At 36.9% G+C, this 22833-nt stretch overlaps 1 protein-coding gene across 1 annotated transcript in view; it reads left to right on the forward strand.

Annotated features, from left to right (window-relative positions):
* Positions 1–22833, forward strand: part of tenm3 (teneurin transmembrane protein 3) — a 628014-nt gene that overhangs the window by 91809 nt on the left and 513372 nt on the right. Inside the window, exon 2 of the mRNA XM_037538774.1 lies at positions 15355–15433. The gene's annotated coding sequence lies outside the window, so the exon portion shown is untranslated. The remainder of the gene's footprint in view (positions 1–15354; positions 15434–22833) is intronic.

The following is a 22833-nucleotide window of genomic DNA, read 5'->3' on the forward strand; positions in this document are numbered from 1 at the left end:
CAGCTAGCATGCAGGTTAATATAGTCTTTGAGGCTGCTGAATTACCCTGATGAAAATAGGCCAATTGACCCCATTAATTTCATTCTTCACAATTATCCTTGGGGCCGGAGGATGGCGGTGAAACAATAAATCACAATTAAGACCAAGTCAACTGTGTTCATTAGGCTTCATAAGACCAGAATCAGCTCTTCGGGATCTAGGGGATGTAGAATCATCAGAGGAGGTTTCATGGGACCACGGCACAAACCGGTGTGGATTGATTTAGATGTTTCGGTCACCAGAGAGACTCTTAGAACAGATACAAATGTGCCATGGGCTGAAGTAGCCTACAGCATGGTTGTTAACTCAACAACTGTAGAAGTACAATCCATTCAGTATTATTTTATTTTATTTCATTTTCCCCAAGATCCTGAGGGAGAAGCAGCCTAGAAAATGTGTGTGTGTGTGTGTATTGTGTGTGTATTTTATTTTATAGGGATCTTTGGTAACCCATCAGAGATAAGTTTGCATTTGTTCAGTACCTTTAATAATTTTGTACACAGCAAGTGGCAGAGTTTTAAAACAAAAACATAGTTAATGTGAAGGGTTCTCATGTGAAATATCCTGCATAATTAATTTTAAGATAATAATGTAGAGACACACAGACACACATTTCTGGAACTCAACAGAGTAGTTTTGCACTAATTAGGCAGATAGACAGGTCTTCTTCATAATAGTACAATACATTACATTTCAGTACAATTTGAGTAGTGATTGTAAGTTGTAATAGTTATTTAAAAGTATTCTCAATTTAAATGTCCTCTCTTATTTCTAAATAATCAGTGCCTCCATAACATATATATATATATAGTTTAAAACAGTCATTTAACATAAGAACCTGAAACCTGTTAATGTCTTTGATATGTATATGCATTGGTTTGAATTATGTAGACTAATTTCACACTAATTATTTGCTAAACCTGGTGTAAATATTGCATTTCTCCAATACATCCTATGATCATAAATTTGAACATTTTTACAGTACATTTTGGACATACTAAAAGCTTAGTTGTTGTCATTGAACTGTCCCACTGTCCTTTCTTCATATTGTGTGTCTCAACAATATTAATGATTTAGATTTCTTCTTTTTATTTTTTTACAAAATGAGAACAAGCAGTCCCATACAGTACGAAAATATCCTCCACTCTAGTGACGCAGATCTAAATCCAGCTGGAATCATTTGCTATTTCAAAAGTTGATTAATTGAATCAAGATCAAAATCAGCTTTAATTTGGTTCTACTTTTGAAGATGTTCTCAGATTGCAGAATTGTTTCTGCACCACACAGGCCACACGACTGCATTTCAAACACTATTTGAATTTAATTAATTACGTGTTAGTCCCCTCACTGATAGGGCCAGTATTAACAAAGAAACCTAATTAAAAAGGTATGATACTATCTGCCTCTGAATTTTTATTAATATGATCATGTTATTGTAGTGCATGCAGGGCCCTTTCTTTTGTTTCTAATTTTATTGAAAGCAGAAAGTGAAGCTGCATTTTTCTCATTTTTGTGATGTTACTGAATAGTGTTAAGTCTGGCTTCTTCAAAACATTATTCCTCGGAATAAGCTGGACTTTTACGAACATGATCCATTCACCTAAATTATTTAGCAACATCTCCATATTGGAACCCCCCCCTCCAAAAAAGAAATTGTACAAAACGAAAATTACCACCACTAATCGCTTCTAATGCCCTTCCTCAACACTTTAATTTTCCAAACCCTTTCACTGCAAAGTCAGTCCAATCTTTCTCTGACGGCAGGAGCGGTGGCGCCTCTTCTTTTAGAGGAGTAGAGAGGGAGAGAAAGCTAGGGATGAGTGGAGAGTAACCCACCTCAATCAAGAGGAGCATTCATAATTCAGCAGAGGAGAGATCCGTGCAGCAGGTCAAAAACTCTACTGCATAATTGAGGAGCACAGAAAGCACCAGTGGCTCCACTGTGCCACTCTTTGGCTGTAAAGGGGTGTGTGTGCGTATTTGTGAGTGAGTGAGTGAGTATGTGTGTGTGTGTGTGTGTGTGTGTGTGCGCGTGTGTGCGTGTGTGTGTGTGTGTCTCTGCCCTCGCTAATCTTGACATACACTGAGGCATGACATCAGCAGTGTAATTGCCTGTATGTGAAGAAGAGTTTGTATGAACTGTCGGGTCGGGGACTTTTGGGCAGCAGATATGATCCTGATTTATTTATTTATTTATTTATTTATTTATTTATTTGGAAATGTACATATTGTGGTAGTCAGAGACAGATGACTGCAGTCCAATGCATTTTTTGGGGTTTAAAAGTACAAATAGTTGAGGTAGACCTGAGGAGAGTTCTGCAATTTAAAATAAAGAAGAAGAAGAAGAAAGAACTAGAGAGGAAAGACCAATGGAAATAACTACAAATCATGACATAGACTTTAATTGTGGAACACATTTGCAATTTAACATAGTAGAATGAGTATATATAGACTATTTGACTTCAACAAGAATGCATTGAATGTGTACCTTTATTTTTGGCAGAACTGCATGTCCCAACACAGTCTTCTTATTTTTATTTTATATGTTGTCGATAGTCTAAGTAAAATAAATGAACAAATCCTCAACAGGGAACAAACCTAAAAATGAAATAAAAAACATTAGAAAAAAAATATTTTTAATATATTTTTCCCAGTATAATTAATTCTATATTTAAATGATAATTGTGCTTTTTAACTTACAGAAGTGTGATCTCTGGAGAGGATGTGTACTTATTTTCACCAGGGAAGCCCAAACTTCCACATGACTTTATTTTCAGTTTGCAAGTCAAGTAAATCTCTTGGTTCATTTTTTTAGTGTACTGTACTTGGAAACAGTGAAAGTGGACGTCAGCTTTGCTTGCTTATTTTGCTATTTAACATTTTACATTTAATGCTATCAATTAATTCATTTTTGGCAGAGCCCAAGTTACTCAGCTTTTTTACTACTATTTTGGATAATTTTACAATTTCAAGAAATCCAGAGAAGAACTGAATTAACTTACAGGACTGATATAATGACTTTATAGTGTTTTACAACAGCTCCATGATTTTTTTGGTTGTTTTAAAAAAGGAAAGAGCAAAGCCTATTTCTGTTTAGTTTCTAAGGTTAGAGCTAGGTTAAAGATTAGGCTTGGAAATTCCTTTCTAAGCATGAATTTGTGTGTATATATTGTTATTGCACATATACATATATGCTGTCTTTTTAACTTCATTACTTACCTACAGTGTTGTGCAAAAGTCTTAGGCAAGAAAATTGTATAAACAAGTACATATACAACCATAGAACATTAATGTATATGTAGTCCAACATAAAATTAATTTCTTGTTTTACAAAAAAAGTAGCTGAGAGTGGGTTTTTGATATGTACTGGTTAGAAGAATGCAGATTTTGTTCATGACTTCTCAGCACACCTGATTTAATTTAATGAAGCAGATTAGCCAGACCAGGCACTGGATGATGTCAAGAGAAAGGGTTTGATGAACCCCTCACAAATGGACGTGTCGTCATTATTGTTGTTATTATTGTTTTGTGTAGATACTTTGTCCATATGGGGCATGTGAATGACCCCACATTCTTATAGAGTGCCATGGTTTGCCCTGTGTTCGACCCTGTAGGACATTTAGTCCTCATCATTTAAGAGGCTTTCCGAGAGCCCCTCCCTTCACACATGCTCATCCTCCACCAGCATTGTCACCTGCAGCTGAAAGAGGAAAAACGCAAAGAGCAACTTCCTCACTCTCTGCGACACCTTCTCCCCCTTATTGAATTATGGATCTGCACACTTCTACATCCACTGCACAAGCTCCTCGGCCCCACACAGTCTGTAAATAGACCTCAATTTACAGCCGCGTCTTAGGAATAGGGGGAAAAAAGGGAAGAAGTGAAATAAGTGGCAAGGAAACTTGTCAAGAGAGTCGAATTTCCATAGCGAGCACCCGGCTGTCAAGTGTGTTCTCAAAAATTGCACGAAGTCACGTTTGCTAAGGGTTAACTTGATGGGAGAGATAAACAAAAAGAAAAAAAAAACATTTTTGCATACAGTTCCTGAAAAGTTTCTCTTACTTGCACTTGAGGTGCAGTCACTACTGGGGTGATATGTAAATTTATGTCTATGTGTGTGTTTAAGCATGTGTGTGTATGTGTGTGTGTGTGAGGGGCACTCAGGGACGCGTCAGTGTGTGTTGGTGCGTGACTACAGACGGGCCACTCGCCAGGCTGACATCTCCCTGTAGCCTCTCACTCCATCCACATGCCTCCAGTGGCGCATATTTATCCATATATTAAAATAAGGTTGGACCACGCTTCAGCAATAAGCCACAAGGGTTAACACTCTGTGCGTCCCCTTGGGGAAAGCACCAGTGTCCTGTCTGTCTTTACGTGTCCGTTCAAATCAGCCTGAGACCACTGGCGCCGGTGCCACTTTGGTAAGTTTTTTGTTGACACTTTCGTTTTATTAGCTCAAGCCACAGCCACCCTGCTAATGGATGTGTGGCAGCTTTACTCAAATCTTATGGAATGGAAGAAAATATTAGCACTAGCCACATAATGCTGTAGGCTCAAGGTGCCAGAGCCAAGCCAAATATGGCAGTTTTCGTTTCACTTTTTCAACGGCCTTACTGTATGTAGGTAGTGTCCAGGGATGACCTGCCCTTCGCCTTAATTTCTGACCCCTGATCCTTCTTTAACTAATAACACTTAATTTCTTGTTCTGTATTAAGCTTCAGAGATATTTGCTTTTAATTAGTTTGCAAATAAAGCATAGTCAATTTACTCATCTTTTAGACATGCATTTTTCTAGTACATAATTTTTGCATTATTATGAAGTCTGATGGGTCAGTCTGACAGCATGGCTGTTTCAGTTGCATAGGACTGTGTGTTCTAACTAAATTTTAAAACACAAAAGCTCAGTTTGGCCTTGACTTGATTCTTCTCTTTCATCTTCAGATTCTCCTGCTAACTCTCTGAGACATGTGAAGAAGGGAAGTTTATTTATTGGTAAGGCCCAATGAGACTGCTTCAGCATTTTCAAGGGTGACCATAAAAAGGGTGTATATGCTAAAGGGATCAAAATAAATAAAATAAACATGAACACAAACAAAAAAATTAATAAAAAAAACATTGGCTCAGGGGCAGGCCTGAGGGGCAGCACTCTTTTAGCACATTGCTTTCCCACCACTGTGGCTGATCAGGTTAGATAGAACTTTTAAGTAGTTCCTTCTTTAAAAAAAGAATTTGTAAGTTTTTGTAAATGAGATTTATTAACTGTTTTAATGTTCAAAGAATTTCCGTATAATGTAAAGTTGAGACATTAACAACATTCGTAAACTATACATGTTATATGATGTTAATATGAACTACAATGTAATTTTACTGAAAGATGTTTTTCAAAATAAAAGTCCTCATTTTTTATTTTGAATAACTTTATTATTTTCAGTAGAATTCCTGATTTCTGGAATGTCAGCATAAAATGACCTGACTTTATCCCTTTGGACAGAAAGTGCTTTCACACTTTTGGCCTAGACTTTCATCTTTTTTTTTTTCTCAAGCATTCATTTTTCACTTTGCAATTCTTTCTACTTTTAACTCTAATTATTCTTTATGTACTAAATTATTCTTTATGTACTATTATTCTAAATGTACTGTTAATTCAACAGTATATACATAAGTGTGGAAAATGTTATTTAAACTAAGTTTATCTTTCTTAGGGGTAAAGGCTAACACTTATCCCAGTTACTTTGGAGGTTTTACTTTTAGTGATGTTACGATTTTGGAGAAGGGACAAGTATAACTGTGCATCGGTTATCATGTGCAACTGACACTTTTGAGGTTAAATGTGACATGCACTGTTATCCCAAGCAATGATTCCTTTTTTGCATTACTTCAAAGTACATTCAAAAGTCACGTTATCCTGATTAAAATACATGTTACATGAGTGGATGCATATTAAATAGAATGGATAAGTTTTATGTCCCTGTCCCACCACCACACAAAGTTTGAGACTTATGTTGATTGACTGGTCATAGCATATTTATGAGTAATTCACTGCACATATAATAAAGTGGCATGCAAGACAACATTGATAAGTGATTCATAGCATTTTAAGGTGTTTAAACACTATGTGTGTAAATAATGATAGTGATTTACAATTAAACGTCTACAGTTCCCTACCTTTGCAGCAAGACCCAGTGACTGTAAAAAGGAGTCAATAAACAACACAAGTAGGATGGTTCTTTTTTATATAAGACCAGTGTTCAGAACAGGCACTTAACCATGCTGCTCAAACTCAAATCAGGAAACTACAAACTCTTCTGAACATGGAAGTGCAAACTTCACTTTTTTCCTTTCATAAACAAAATGGCATATTTTACTGCAGGATTCTGAAGATATCATGGTACTGGCACTGCTGCTGGTTGTCTGTCCTCTTCTGGCTATAAAAAGATCATACAAGAGCAGTAAAATGGAATTTTACACATACAGAATAAGCCTATTTATACTGAAAGTGCATGAAAGTTATATCAGTGGGCTAGATAGACTGTCATAGCAGAGGTATGATCGTATAGTGGTTAAATCAGCTACTTTGCTTATTATCAGTAACTACAGCCAAGAAACTTTGCTAACTAGCAAGCAGGCTAACGTTAGCTTACATTAGCTATTAACATGCATCAAACTAATGTTAACGTCACCTAGTTAGCTACATGATTTAGATAAGCCCCAAAGATTAGTAGACCTTATGCAGCTTTTTTTTTAACTAAAATAATTTACACTATTGAACTGACCGTTCAATAGTTTTGCAACCGTGCCAGTCAAGTGGGCCTAAATGAGCATTACCTGTGATCACACAGCAGTGTGATGCGGAGTGATACGTTAGACAAGCTAGTCCCAAATGCAAGGTCAACTTAAAACACTCGTTAACGTTTGGCTATTGACATGGTGTATAGCAGGGGTCGGCAATCGAAGTGTCAGGAAGAGCTATTTTGTCCTTTCAACAAAAATCATTTTACTATCCTGGCTGTAAAAAGGTCTCAGTATGTGCTAATGTGCTAGTATAGGCTAAAAGTATATAAACAAAAGACTTATTTTGCTCTGCTTTACGCTTTAGCTCAGCTATAGCCGCATTTCTTGCATGTCTACCATGAAACTGTTCCCAAAAGTGAAATAATTTCTTTTTTTATATTCATTTTTTACAAGGCTGAAGTCGCTTCTCGTTTGCCAGCTTCTCATTTGAATTTACATGTTCCACCTTAAATGGTGACTGAGGTGCCAGAATGAAAGGTAGAATGGCTAAATTTGAAAAAGAAGCTGGCAAACAAGAAGCTGATTTCAGCCTCGCGACTTTTCAGTATTTGATAGTTTGTCTTTGCAGATTAAATATATCAGGAAACCAGCTGGAGTGATGATGAATGCAAATAAGTCCATTCATCTCCAAATTATTGATGTTTGTCTTAAATCTTTCATTTTGCTTTTTTTGTTAGCTAACCTATTTGCTAGCTGGGCAAGACTGTTGACTGTTCTGCTGTGACCAGCAGTCTGCACGCCTGCAGGGTCAAAGGGTGAAATAGCAAATACAGGCTATATTAAGTCCAGTGTTTAAGACCGTTTATTGTTGAAACTGTGTTGAATGATCAGCAGAGCTTTATTTTACAGTAAAGGAGGATTATTTTATTTTTACCTACAAATCTAATTCTGATGTGAAGCCAGCAGAAGAAAGAGCTTCGGAGCTGCATGTTGCAAACCTCTGAGTTAGTGTCATCACTTAACTGGGAAAATGTTGGTTAATGGTTAAGGACTTACAGCAGTTATGTTTTGTATTAATCGTCGATTAATACCTGGTTTTGTTTTGTTCCTGCTAAACTTTTTTTCTATAGTAAACATTGGTCTTGCCAATAATAAAAGGACCTTCCTACTTGTGGTGTTTATTGACTCATTTTCATAGTCATTGGGTCTTGCTGCAAAGGTAGGAAAAATACTTGTAGATGTTTAATTGTAAATCATTATCACTATTAAGGGACATTTCTTACAAAATTATCAGCACCCTAAGTGAGGAAAACCAAAGACTCACCACTTGAATGTACTTTGAAGTGATGCAAAAAAGGAATCATTCCTTGAGACAACAGTGCATGTCACATTTAACCTCAAAAGTGTCAGTTATATGGGAGGCAAATCCAGCCAAAAAGGAAATGAAAATGCAAACCTTTTTTTGCCATTTTTTTTCCAAACACCTGTGCAAATATCCTGCCAAAATTGAAAATGAAATTAAATGCTTTCATATGCAATTTCCTTTTTCACATGAGCATGAGCCGTTTGTGACAAAAATAAATTGAAAACAGCTATTTGTCATTTAATTTTAGTTGTTATTCTGGTATTTTATGGCCAAATTTAAAATGAAAAAGCTAACAGACAAAAGAAAACACAAACTTCACATGGCCTTGTCTAGGCAAAAAGTGTGAAAGCACTTTCTGTCCGAAGGTATAATATCAGGTCATTTTATGCTGGCATTCCATAAACGAGGAGTTCTACTGAAAATAATAAAGTTATTCAAAATAGAAAAATGAGGACTTTTATTTTGAAAAATATCTTTTGGTATTTTTTTGGTACAAATTAATATTATGTAACATGTATAGTTTATGAATGTTGATTTAAGCATTGAAGTGTTTATGTCTTATGTAGACACCCTTCAAATGAAGTGTTACTGTTTTTTTTTTAAGGTTTACCATGGAAGAACAACCTTTTGTTCCATAAAGAACCATGCATGAGAAAGAGATTTGTTAGTACGAAGAACCTTTTTTAAAAATTGGCATACCAAAAGTGGTTCTTCTTTGGCATCATAATTTCCAAAAATTGAGCAGCAGCAGAAATCCGGAAAGGTCAACTATGGAGAAAAACAAGTGATGGTCAAAAATGAAGCTTTAAACCCAAATCTTATAGGTTAGGAGAAAAGAAGAGAGAGAGATGCGTGGGAGATTAAGCACAGAGAGGAGAGGAAAAAAAAGAAAAACAGGGAAGAACTGTCATTCTAGCTCAAATCTGTTTTCCCTTCTCCTGGCCCAAGGAACTTTCTAAGAAGCATCTAATGCTTAAATGGGGTTAGCGGAAGGTCAAAAAGCGCTACATGAGCGTAGTCATAAATATTTGAAAGTGCTGACTTGAAAAAGATGTGCAATGTTCATGAGGGAACCGTCTCGTGTCACCCCCGACCCCCCACCCCCCCTCACAGCACACGGCTCCACTTGCTCCGACAACCGCAGGGTTTTCACCCTGCCACCGCGGAGAGGATATGAATGCTTCTCTGGCTCAGCCAGCTTTCTGCTGCCTCACTGCCCTAATGCCCTAACACTAACATTAACAACATGCTTCTGCTCATGGCTCTTTCTGCCGCAGGATTTCCTGTCAGAGCATTACCCAAACCTTTATTTATATGCAAATATACTTTTGTAATAATAGTAATAGTGGAAGCCTTTATTATGCCTGTAAAATAATGTGGCAAATTTACACTAGCATTGGTTTGTGTTGTATAATGTAATTTTTTTCCAATACATTACCTACTGTATGGCTGCTGTGTACTACATTTTACACTAAAGCTTATTTATGAGACAAATCTGTGTGTACATTCTCAGGAAAGTTTGTGTGACAGTGAATATGCATGAAAAGATTCAGGAATATCGAACTGATTGAACAAAACATTTATGTAGAAATGTTTGTCTATGAGAGTAGCGGCAGAAAGAAACTTTATTATACTTGTAAAAGAACTTGGTAGTGTTTTAACATTGTTTTGGCCTGTATTATGAAGATACAAATCCATGCCTATAAAGGTACCTTGCAAGTGTGTTTTGACTGTTCAAAACATTATATAATACAGATATGAAAACATACAAACAAACAAATAATAACATTATAATGAGAATTTTATTTCACAGTACACTCCAATCTGTGTGAGCTTTGACACACGCACCTTAGTGAGCTTTGACACCAGATTTGTGTGTGTGTGTAAAATTAATGTTGAAAATGAAAATTCAGTTCAGTTTATGTCATATTGATATTTTAGACATCTGTTTCTAAAGCACTTGAGAAACTCCTTTTTTCTGGAAGCTTGATAAAATGTCACAGGGGCAAGTGTTAAAGGAAAGATCAGAGTGCCATGAATGCATCAAACATATTACACAGGAAATATGTTCTGTATGAAAAGAGAGTCTCTACTGGAATGCAGCTATGAAAAACTTTGAATAAGTGGGTTTGGTATGTAAACCAGATTAGATTGAAATGTGCTTGACATTTGATATTGATTTCATATTTATGTAAAAGAAAGATTTTGATTTCTTTAGTGTTAGTATTTTAGCCACTGATAAGTCCCACCTTCTAGTCAGAGTATATGCATATTTAGAATAATTTTTGATGATATTGTTATAGATATCACAAAAACAGTCTACTTTTGCACTTTCTTTATGGTTCATTTTTAATTTTTGTAACTTTGCTTTACTTAAATATTTGACAGGAAACTTATAGTAGGGTTTCATCAAACCCATTTTCCCTTTACAGATATGTATTTATAGTGACGCGGTTTAGTCATAGACTCTTTAGCTGTTCTGCTTTTACGTGTGTGTGTGTGTGTGTGTAAAGGCTGCCTCCTGAAAGGCATGGCTAAAGAAAGTCAGGCTTGCAGTTGGATGTCTATCCTGAGCCTATTTCAAGGTGAATTGTGGGACAATAGCTGCTGAGCCCCTGCGCTGTCTGCACTGTCAGTCACACTTCCAATCTCTCCCATCTGGATGAAGCCAAGAAAAAAAGTACACACAGATAAGGGATGGGGAAGGTTTTAGTCATGGTGTCTCCACAATAGCCAAAAAAGCTCAGCCATACTATCACAACGGTAGCAGTGACTTGCGGCCTTTAACATTTTATACAGATTAACAAAGAAGAAGACATGCTTAAAGTGCCCATGGAACAACCACTTCTAGTTCCCTAAAGCCATTTGCAATGAATGATTCTTTAAACACATCACTTACTGACCACTGTAACTGGTCAGATTAGGTCATTGTATTATACACTTTTACAAATAAAGGGCTCTTTGGAGCCATGTCATAGAAGAGCCACTTTTGGTTCCCTAAAGAAATTCTTTCATAGATGGTTCTTTGCTGACCACTGTGACTGGTCATGTTAGGTAGTTGTACCATATATATTTACAAATAAAGGCATTTGCCCTAGAATCAGTGTCAATGAAGAACCACTTTTGGTTGCCTTAAGAATCTTTCAGTAGCGCAAGTTTTATAAATTACTTATATGACTGGTCTTTTTTATTTATCTTCCTCAGAATTAGATGTAAAACTAATTAAATGTTTAAATGTGTTCAAAAATATTAATGGATATCATTTAAACGGCATGTATATTATTTAGAATTACCAGTAATAATTAAAAATGTAAAGAATTGTGGTAAATAAATGCAATGCAGTCATTTAAAATAATTCACTAATTTTTTTTATTTGTGAAGTCATTAAATGGTTGTATAGCTTTGTTGATCTCTTTTAATAATTCTTTTGTATTTGAAAATGTTTGAAATGTTATGATGTGACAGGGAAACAAAAATGTGACAAGGTACACAATGCAGTACTTACATGCTTTGTGTGTGCGTTATTACTCAATTGAATATTGCAAGGATGTAAAAGACACTAATATATAAATGTAAGATAAAGACAATTTTTGTCAAAATTAGCACTCATTTGTTATTTTTGGCTCAGAATTTTCCTCCTGCTCTAAGTGTTGCATTTAATTTTAAAATTATTATTTTTCATTGTGTTCAACTGACTCTCAGGAAGAAAAAGCTCACTATATTACTGTTGCTGTTGTCAGTATGAAAAGAATGAGGGCTCTTAATAGTTAAGTACCTCCAATTATAAAAGGGCTGACCTGTCATGAATTCCTCAGCATGCTCATTTAGTCATTTTTTCATTAGAATATTAAACGCACAAAAACATCTGAGTATTTTAAAATAATAACTGTGGTCTAGGATTAATTTTTCTACTTTCTTTGGAGATTCATCACCGTGTAGTAAAAAAGCAAAACTGGTCCAGAAGCAATGCCCCTACATTCACTAATGGAAATATTAATGCTTTCTTATGGGCTGGTATTGTGAATTCAAGGGAATAGCAGATGTAAATGGTTTCAGATTATACTTTTCCCTGCAGTTATGGTGGACAGGGTGAGTTAATTCAGCTCAGCCTCAAAGAAAACCACACTGCGTTACATACAATTAATTGTCATTCTTAGAAAGAAAAGAGCTTCCCTCACAAAACAAGATGAAAGCAAAGTTTTAAATATGGCACCAGACCACGTCTTCTCTTCCACTACAAATGCAGAAATGCTGGAACTGGTGTCAATTTTGTGGAAGTTACTGTACTTTAAAAATAAGTAATCTAAATGTATCATACTTTAATGACTAACAACAAAACTGTAGCTTTTTAATCTGTTAAACAAATTAATAAACACACCTCGCTACTCATTCTTATGTTAGCATTACATGAAGCTACTGTTGTTAACATGTGATCTACTTCATTTCAGTTTGTGTTATGAGTAATTCTGTGGTATTTCAGGCTAGATTTTAAAATCTGATCTGAGTTGTTCTTTTTGTCTTGATTCAGTTTTGGGTATCGAATCGCTGTCATGTTTTATATGCTTCCGAAGACAATCTGAAATGGACCTTCCCAATAAAGTTTATCAGACTTGCTTTACAACAAACAGGTCCCAGACCAGTGTGCGTATGTGTGTTGTGAAGAGTGTGACAAGGGGCACTTCTTTCATTAGGAGGGATAATAACCAGGCTGATGTGTTCTGGCTTTGCCCCCTGGGATTCAGCTCTGATTGATTCAGGAACATGTTTAAACAGATGATACCTGGGGGGACGCAAATAAATTGTGGTGAGGCTCTTATTTGTGGAAGGAATCAATACCATTGGAAATGAGTTTGGGACCAAGTGAGCAGAAGTGCTTTAATATAGGAGAAACACCAACCTCAGCTCTGCTCCTGGACAGCAGAAAGTCCACTCAGACTGGACCTAAAGGTCACCAATCAACTCTGTGTTTTAGGGCAAGTCAATCATTTGATAGCACTTTATTGGAGATTGTGCGCAATGGCCAGAGAGTGTGTTTGAACGTCTGAAATCTCTTCTAAGAAAAGTTTGTTGCGCTGCTGAAGTTTTGCTTTTTGTCCACAACATGTTTGTGTACATTTGACTTGGCAAACATCCAGGGTATGGCTAGTTTTAGGCTTAGATTAACTTTAAGGTTAGGTTTGGGTTAAAAGGTGTTCTGTCCTAAAACTGGCATTTAAAATATTTTCATCCTTTCATATTAGGTGTCATTCGCTTTGTAATTCTGTACCACAGCAGTGTCCCTAATTGATGATTTTAGGACTTTTTATGTTTTTGTTCATCAGTGTTCTCTTATACAGTATGCAGTAAGTAAGTACTTCAAGAGTCAGATATGTCATACAAACATTGAGAATATCTATGGTGTTCATAGTGGTTCATGGTTTCATAGTTCATAGTTCATATGGTGCTCAGTCCTCAAACAAGCTTTCAATCTATAAAGGCAAGAATGCTAAACCAAAGCAATTGGTTGGCATACTGGATTGCATTCTTGTGCTGAAGACTATTTCTTTAAACTTTCATCCAGAAAAAAGGGGCCAAACTGGGTAAGGTTTCTAGATAGCTAGGTAGCTACCTTGCTAACTGTAGTTTTTAGTTAAACACATACACACACACACACACACAAATCCACCCTAGGCAGTTTTATAGTTTTCAATACGTTTCTTTTCTTAGTATTTATGCCAAAATTTTTTTTACCTTTTGCCCAAAGTGTCATGGTTAAGGTTAGATACTCTATGGCCCAGATCAAAGATTCACAATGCAGAGACATTCTTCCACCCATTGCATGAATCGAAAAACCCTGGATGGCGTGTCCATATCACCTTCTCTAGTGCTTATCTGGCCAGGTTTGCTATGGCAGAGTGACTAGTATATAGCTGCTATCTGGTTTGACAGAGCAGAAGAATGGTCTGTGGCATTGGCAGTCTCTTGCTCTCAGTGTTGGCTGTAGTTCTGATAAACAGACGGTGCAGACGGCTGAGAAAGCCATGGGTCTGGACCCATAAGCGGCTCCCGCAATGGCACATTCAATGAGCACAGGCTAATGTGTGCTGAGAATTGGAAGGCACAGATAAACCAGCGCTTTCAATTGTTATTCACCTCATTGTAAGAAATACTACACAATGATGCTTCTAATATAAACAGCATCTTAAAAACTGAGTGTGAACTGTGTGAATTTCTAACAACTCAGTCAGCCAGCCTGAGATGTCCTGCAGCCAGGAAGTTCATACTACTACTCAGTACTACTGTTTCTTTATGTAAAAATGTTGAAATCATTTGATAGATTAATAACTGTTGTCATTTTATTAATTAATATTGTATAAAATATTATACACAGAGACAAATATTATAAAGTAGACACTAGAAAGCATTTCTACATGTTTTGTCTTTTCATTTCAGGTTTTTGGGGCCAACAAGTACTTACTAAGTGATAAATAATGTAATACAAAATAACCACTTACCATACAAAGAAAGAGGCATTCTTCATACAAGACAATTTTAATAGAACATCATTTTTATTAAATCTTCATTCTAGATGGGAATGTTATTGGACTTCATTTATTTATTATCACTTCTTTTTTTGATATTAATTAATATACAAGTTGATATTCTTTATCTTTAACAGCCTTCCCAGTCATTGTAGAATCATTTGCAGCTCTGTTAATCATTCTGGACACAGCTAACATTTTTCTTTCTTTTTTTACTGCTTCTTACTAATCATTGAAACTTTAACAACCTTAACAACAAGCATGATATTAGAATCATAATTTATCCATCTATGTGCAACCAAACTAGTTTTATTTTATTGAAAACAGTCATTCCAAACTTCTGAATGGTAGTACGTAGGGGGGAGGGGCGAGATAGATAGTGTAAGAGAGAGAGATAGATGAGGCAGTAATGGATCATATCAGCGCGAACTGAAATGGACCGGCTGGCCCTCATTTGCCTCCGCAAAACACTAAACATCTGCTGCATAAGTGTGTCTTTCTCTCTGCCAATGGGATTCTCTCTCTCTCTCAACCCTTTCTCTCCTTCTCTCCTTCTCTCTTCCTCTCACTTTTCTCTATCTCTCAATAGCTGTTTGATGAACAGAGCACAGATGACCTCTGAAGCCTTGTTATATCTGTGATAATGAGAGTGATTTGTTTTCTTCTCTTTGACTTTTTTCTTTCTGAATGCAGAGGTGAAGTAGAAAGGTGTCCATTCTTCAACCAGCAAGACAGAACTAAGGAGAAGGATGAGCAGATATGAAAACCACAGGTGAGAAATTAGGGAAAAGCGATAAATGCATAGCAATTTCATACATTTTAGGAATGAGTTAATATTTGGTATTACAAAACATAGTGCAGCTTGACTAATTGATGCTCATATTCTATGCACAGAAGTGCCTTTTAATAACTACTGCTGTAAGGTTTGACAGGGTTTTACAGAATGCTGGTAATAAATAAATAAATAAATTCTGTTAAAAATAATAAGAAACTATAATAACACGACCGCTGGGATAGGCTCCAGAACAGCCCCCACCCCCCCTCCCCCCGCGACCCTGACGAGAAGCAGCTTAGAAAATGGATGGTAACACACTTTAAATATGGAAATTTAAAGTGTTTTATTAATTTCAAATGATATTTACTTTGGATGTGCATGAAAGGTCAAACTTCAAGCTGTGGTTAAACCAAACTGTAAATTTGTCTGGCGAAAAAGCAAGCTCTTTTGAATGGAAAATGCCAACGGAATGTGAAAAAAGAAATTCACTGCTTAATTTTTGCTTTGCATCTGTTTCAGGTATATAAACTTAGACCCCACAAATTTGTGAGCCATGGAAAATAAGGACAAGTTGGATCTTATTCCTGACAAAAACTAGAGAAAATTCCTGCTCAGTCAACTTAATGTCACTTGTCACTGACAAGATAAAAGGTAATTAACTAGCTAATTTTGGCTAGCCAAGCTCTGTCTTCCATCTAAAACCACATAATGTCAAGATCACTCCTACTAACCTAGTTTTTGCCCCAGTCCTGCAGAGAAAACAGCTAGGTAGAAGTAAAAAAAAAAAAAAAAAAAAAAAAAAGAAAACAGCTAGGTAGATTGGGTGTGATTCTTCTGTCATGTACCAAGCTAATATTGGTGTGATGACAAATTTGTACTGGCTACCTTCAGACTGCCTAGTTTCAACTGCCTACAGCAGCACAGTCCAACTCATAGCATAGCAGTTCAAACCAGAGGCTCAATGTTGTGTAGTAGTGCTAAACAAAATGTGCTTTGACTTCTTATAATTGTTTGTATTCTTCATATTTCTATATATCAAGGGGCAGCAGATAGAAATGAACACTTTTTCTAAACCTGGCCCTATAATCTAAGTGGCTACATCTGGATCTGTCAAAAGAATAAATTAAGTAATTATGTTGAGTGAGATTTTCCACAGTGTTCTGTAAAGCTTGTAAACCTTTTAACAGTGGCTATGAAAGTACACATTTGTGGGAGGAGTCAATTTTATGGTCAATTCAAAACCCATCAGCTATTCTCTCCACTTATGAAATGACATGTAATATTATTTCATTTATGACCTCCTTTGAGCTCATAAATTACTTTGTCTGTCAAATAAAGGCCATTGTTTAGTACTGACATAACTACTATATTACTTCAGGCTCACACACATACTCAGACACACATACACACACTCTGACACATACAGAGCACATGATGGGTATCAATAATTCATAGAGCCTGGTGCTGACCCTGTTTGGTGTGGCCTTTGTCATGTCCTGCCTGCTGCTGCTTTATAAATAAACATCTGTTCATGCCAGGGTTTTGCCCATAATACTGGGCTCACAGCTGAGCAGTGTGTGTCTATAGCAGAGCCAGCACCTCCCTCTTGCCTAAGCTGTCTCCTCGTACATTTGAACACTCTCTACACACACTGACAATGTTGGATCTCTCAGCAAGCTATTATTGGACTGTTTGCAGAATAAAAATACACTTAAAACCTTATTGTAGGTTTGAACAAGACTCCAGGTAGGGGTATGTGTTTGAGTGTGTGAATGTGTGGGCTTAAATGCTCCCTCCATGATGTAAAACGTCATGCTGTATAGGGGTGTGCACAGGTACTCAAGTTACAAAAATGTGCCTATTTCTGCCATTGAATTATCTCATTCCTGTTACTGGTATATGGTTTCTCAGTGCTGTTGTTGCATTAATTTGATATCAAAAGAATGTGATCTAACAAAGCTCACAATTTTGTAGATTTTTATTTAGCTTGTCTCACAAGCTCCATTATTGAAAGAGCAAATAATGCTACATTCACATTAAAAGCCTCACTGCTCAAATCCAATTTTTGCTTGGATCCTATTTCTCTAGAGACTGTGGTTTTCTAGAGACTATGGTTCACACTCGTTTAGGTAAGTGACTCAAATCTGTCATTAATGTGAACAAACCGGCGTCCTGAAATGACCCGCATGCGCACATGCTGCTCAGTAACGTCACATGCAACATCAGCAAACAAATTAACGGTCAGAATAAGCCTTCACTGCGAAGATAATTAAATCTGTTTAGCTCTCAGTTTCATTATTAGAGTGAGACGAAGGCAAAAAGGGTAAAATGTGTTGCTTTTCCAGTGTTTACAGACTTTAACCTCAGTTTAGGCTGCCATGGTAACAGTGAATGTTTCTGCTGGCGCATGTGTATTAGAAAAAAAGCTCATGAAATCCAATCCAAGCATTCTCATTAAGGTTGCATGGCCATGAATCGGACAGGCATCCGATCTACGACCTCATATGAAAGCGAATCAGGTCAGATTTGAAAAGATCAGATTTGTGTGTCCACACAGCCCTAAAAACATCAGCCTTTACAAATACTTGAATATCAAAATTAGTCAGAATGCACACTCTAACATCATAATACTTTATTGTCATAAATACAAATACACATCCATTATGTTAAAAATATAAATACACATCCACAAATTGAGCATAGTGTCGCTTCAGGCAGGCCTCAAAGTCAAGTTCAGGCCCCAATCAAATCACCAGCTCTTAGCTGATCTCAGCTGATCTCAGTCAGCTGATGGCTCAGCTAATCACCTGCTACCATATGATTGGCTAAATGCGTCATTGTGCTTATTTAAGCTTATTTTGGAGTTCTTTCTCCTGTTCTCACTGTCTTGGGCTTTCCATGCACGCATATCAAAAAGCAGGGGGGTTTCTGAACAGATACATTTTGGCTAACTACTGCAAACAGACATTGCATATGTAATATGCCTTGTTAGTAGGGTATTAATGGTACACATGCTACTTCTGTATATACGGTAGCCTGCTGCCTCATGTACTAGTAATATGGCTGTACACAGTAGTTCGTCTTGGGTACAGCCTAAATGTGTATTAGTTTGGCAGGACAGCATGTGTGCAAGTTAGCGTTTTACTATTCAGAGAGACACCATTGTAGGATCTTGCTGGTGATGATTTTATTTAGTTTGAGTGTGGCATGATTAGCATCCAGTGACATGGTCTTGCTATCTTTCTTTACAATAACGGGCCTATAATCACTGTTTTACTGCTCTAATGAAGTGAATGTTGTTAATAGTGATTCACATCAGTGTTTTTTGCCCGATTTGCAACCCACCTACACCCCAACTCATCCTTCATGCTGTGCTTGCTCAATGTCGTGTGTGTTTTCATTGATACCTGCTCTGTTCTGTACCCTAGAGAGGCGGTCTTTCTGCTACTCTCGCTGCCTTGAGCTTTCCATGTATGCACATGGAAGGGCAGGGAGGTCCCAGAACAGAGCCATACCGCCAAATATAAATAACAGCAAATAGACACAAAATACAAAGGGGTCCTGACTTAACTAACATTATTATACACAGCGGACATCATACAAAACAACACAAAACAATATTACACAACCAAAGATAATAATGCTCTCTACACTCCAAACTCTGTAACCCTCTAAGGCCTAATCACAGTAGCGTTTTTCTTTCTTAATCATCTCATAAATCTGATTCAAGAATGAACATGTGCATGAGCCTGTTTTAAAAAAATATTCCTAAAAATCAGCATTTAGTAGTTGTGGGGGCTTTTGGCTGTTCTCCATGAGGAAAAAAGTTTTATTGCAAGTTTTATTGGAAAATGTAAAAGAGGACAGAGGTGATTTTTTAGTTGCTGAGGTTAAGGTTAGGATAGTGTTACACCCGCACACACACACACGCACACACACACACACACACACACACACACACACACACACACACACACACAGATACCCACTAGTGCATACTAGCGCAGCAGCATAGACATACACTAATACTGACACATGCACACAAGTACACACACATACTCAGACTCCAATAGACATACAGTATTAGAGAGTTTGTGTGAATGTGAGAAACACACTCCTCACTCACACACACAGATTTTTTTGCCTGATTTGAGCTGTCATGTGGTTGGCTTAGAGCCAAATCCATCGAATCAGCTTTCTCAACGTTCTCCAACAGGATATGTGATTACTTACTAATTCATCTTAATCAGAATGCTTAGATGATGATTGTTCCTTTTTGGTTGTCCACCCATCAGTTTAACTAAATAAAATAAGACTTTGAAAGTGATCAATCAAAGTTGATATTCCATACTCATGCACACACACAGACCTGTCAGTGAGTGCAGTGATGGAGTGAATTGTCATCATTGCTGACTACAATCAGGCTGTTTTTTAACAAAATGTTCTTGATCTGTCAAACATTTGTGATCGTGTACCTCTGGGATGAATGAAAATAGAAAAATTCTATCTGAGGCTTTGGACCTCGACATATGCACCTGCTTAACTGGGCACATGTGTGTGTGTGTGTGTGTGTTTGTACATTTCCAGGATAGGAATATACTTTGTAAACTGCTTTTTAAAACTGAAAGAAAAAAACTATTTCCTTTACACAATTCTTAGTTGATACACGAGTGTACTGTATACTACATAGGACCATTCATCAAATGTGTTATCAACCATATAATAAAAAATAAGGAGTATTAAAAAGGAGTTTGAACCCCTTTCCTGCAGTAACTGTTTCTACTCTAGAAGTTGTGATATTGCTGTGAGTATTTGATTGCATTCAGTCATAAAAGCATTAGTGAGGTCACTGGCTGATGTTGGATGATCAGTTCTGGATCACTCCAGCTCTTCCCAAAGGTATTGGATGGAGCTCCATCACTACAAAGAACCATTTCAGCTCCACTGTTCCATAGCCCAGGGCTGAGAGGATTTTCTAACACACGCTTGACATTGGGCATGCTGATCTCATGTGCAACTGCTACAGAGTGACCTGATTTATTTTCAAAGATTTTCTATGCATTTAATTCTGTGTGCATTTGAACTCTGGGCCAGCAGTGGGTGCACCTTAATGCATCTGAATTTATTAACAAGAAGTGATGTCCACAAAAGTTTGGACTTTGATTAGCCAAACCAGGTATTGCATGAAAAAGAACACTGGGCTCTCACAAAGAGAAATTTGTAAAAGGCTAAATGAACACATTGACAATCATAATATGAGTACTTACTGTATTAAAATTATTTGTATTTGGTAATATTAGTGTTTTTTTCTAAGCAAATAAACACTTACTACCCAATACATTGACATTTTATACGTAATTTTTGGGTACTGTTCTGTTACTGCTAAATTTTTAAGTTGCATTGACTCCATGTACCCTGACCTGATGTCTGGCTTTTTTATTTTTTGTACTTAAAATAGTCAAGAAAAGGTACAGGTTTATATGTATGGGACTTAATCAGTCAGAGCTCTGTAACTAATCCTTTGTTTTCTGCCATTAAAGATTGTCAGGAAATTAGTAGGTAGAGGTGGTTGAAGGTGTTCAGTGTTCTGTAAAGTGTGTAAGCAGTTTTTAATGAGATAAATGCAGGGGAAAACACCTAAGCTTCAGATATGTGTGTGTGTGTGTGTGTGTGTCTGTGAGCATATGTGTGTGAGTTTGTACACATGGACTCATGCAGCAGGTTCATTTTTCACTGGCTCAACTCCTGCACTCAACAGTATATGCTCTGAGGTTTGTTGTATTAATCAAATCCAGGTTCAAAAATAATGCTGCCTGAACAATATAATCACTGCAATAAACCTCATGTCACACATTGCTCCCTTTGTCATGAATTAAACTCAAATTACATCAATGATTTCTCACTTTCTCACTGTACCTGAGTAGATGAAGTGCTTGTAGTGCTTAAAAAGCTTGTAAAAAATGTCCATACATCCGCATGATTTTCTGCTAGTGAAGCTAATCAAAGCGCATAAATCACGTCAATGGGCACTCAGAGCATTAGCCATGCAGATCCGGTCACCCATGTCCAATTAATGGCAATTACAGTTATACTTTTATGTCTGCTACTTGCATTACAAAAGAATAATTGCTTTTTATGGCTTTCAAGTTGCTGGCTGTCTTTTTTTTAGGGCTGACTGTTAGTTATAAAGGATGCCCAAAAACATGTTTTACAAAAGGGACTAAAATGTCCATTACTCTAATGGATTAATCACCAGCGCCTGGTCAAATGCCAAAACGGCTGCCTGTTCTTCCAGCCCTCTGTCTGAGGTGGCCGTTTGGCCACATCAATCACTCCAGCCTGGGTCTTCCAACGCTGGTTTCTCCTCATACATACATTTTTATATACATATTCTGACACTATTAAAATAATAGTGCTGCAACAAATCAGATTTCCCTCCAAAATGTAGCCAAGAAATGTTTGGTGCCTGAAGTTTGCTCACGAGTAATGCTTACAATAAAAGACAAGACTATTGTCAGGCTCCATTTGAGGGGGAAAAAAACTCATAAATAAGTTCAGACAATAACATAACATGCCTTACAACAAACCGTAACATGCTTTACACCTTTATAGCTTTTAGCCTTATGCATTGAATTGTTAAAGAATCTCAGTTTGCCTTTCTTATGTGATTTTGTCATATTGTATGACATATTGTTATTAGTAGATTGTTGTAGATCAGAACAGTATAGCATATATTGTCAGAAACCATGTAGGGAAGTCTATATGAGATCATGTAACAACTTGACATAGTTTGAGGCAAGTGTGTGATGATTTATCCATGCACTTTAGCATGACCTTGGGGGCTATAGGCTTCCATTACTTGTTAGCAACATTACCCTCTTAGCTCCAGTGTAAAACTGAAGAAGCAAACTTCAGACACTAAAAATGTCTTGGCTGATCGACTACATTTGGGGTAAGAGGAAGAACTACAAAAATTAGATTTTTTTTGCCAAACTTTCGCTTTAATACTTGTTTAGAGGTGACAAAATAGAGGGAATGCGTGGTTGTTTGGCTGTGCTGGTGTTTCCCCCTTGCTTTTAGTGACTTTAGCTGTTATTTTTTTCTCTCTGTGTTTTTCTTCTTTTCTGGAAGGTTCCGTGTTGACGGAACTTCAGGCCTGTTTTTTTTTTTTCTTTATCTCTCTGTTATTTGCGGTGGAATTTGTGTGTGTTACATGGTGGAATTGCTTTGACCTCCTGTCACCGGCCCTCAGAATGGCCAACTGAGCCTGAAAAGAGCTGTAATGGCACAGACAGCCCCTCACTCTCAGCCTCTCTTCCTCTCTCCACTTATCCACTAGCTTCTCTTATTTTTTCTTAGTTTTCTCTCTCTCTCACTCTCTTATTTTCTCTCTTTCT

This window comes from Pygocentrus nattereri, chromosome 5 (assembly GCF_015220715.1).
Source record: "Pygocentrus nattereri isolate fPygNat1 chromosome 5, fPygNat1.pri, whole genome shotgun sequence".
NCBI lineage: Eukaryota > Metazoa > Chordata > Actinopteri > Characiformes > Serrasalmidae > Pygocentrus > Pygocentrus nattereri.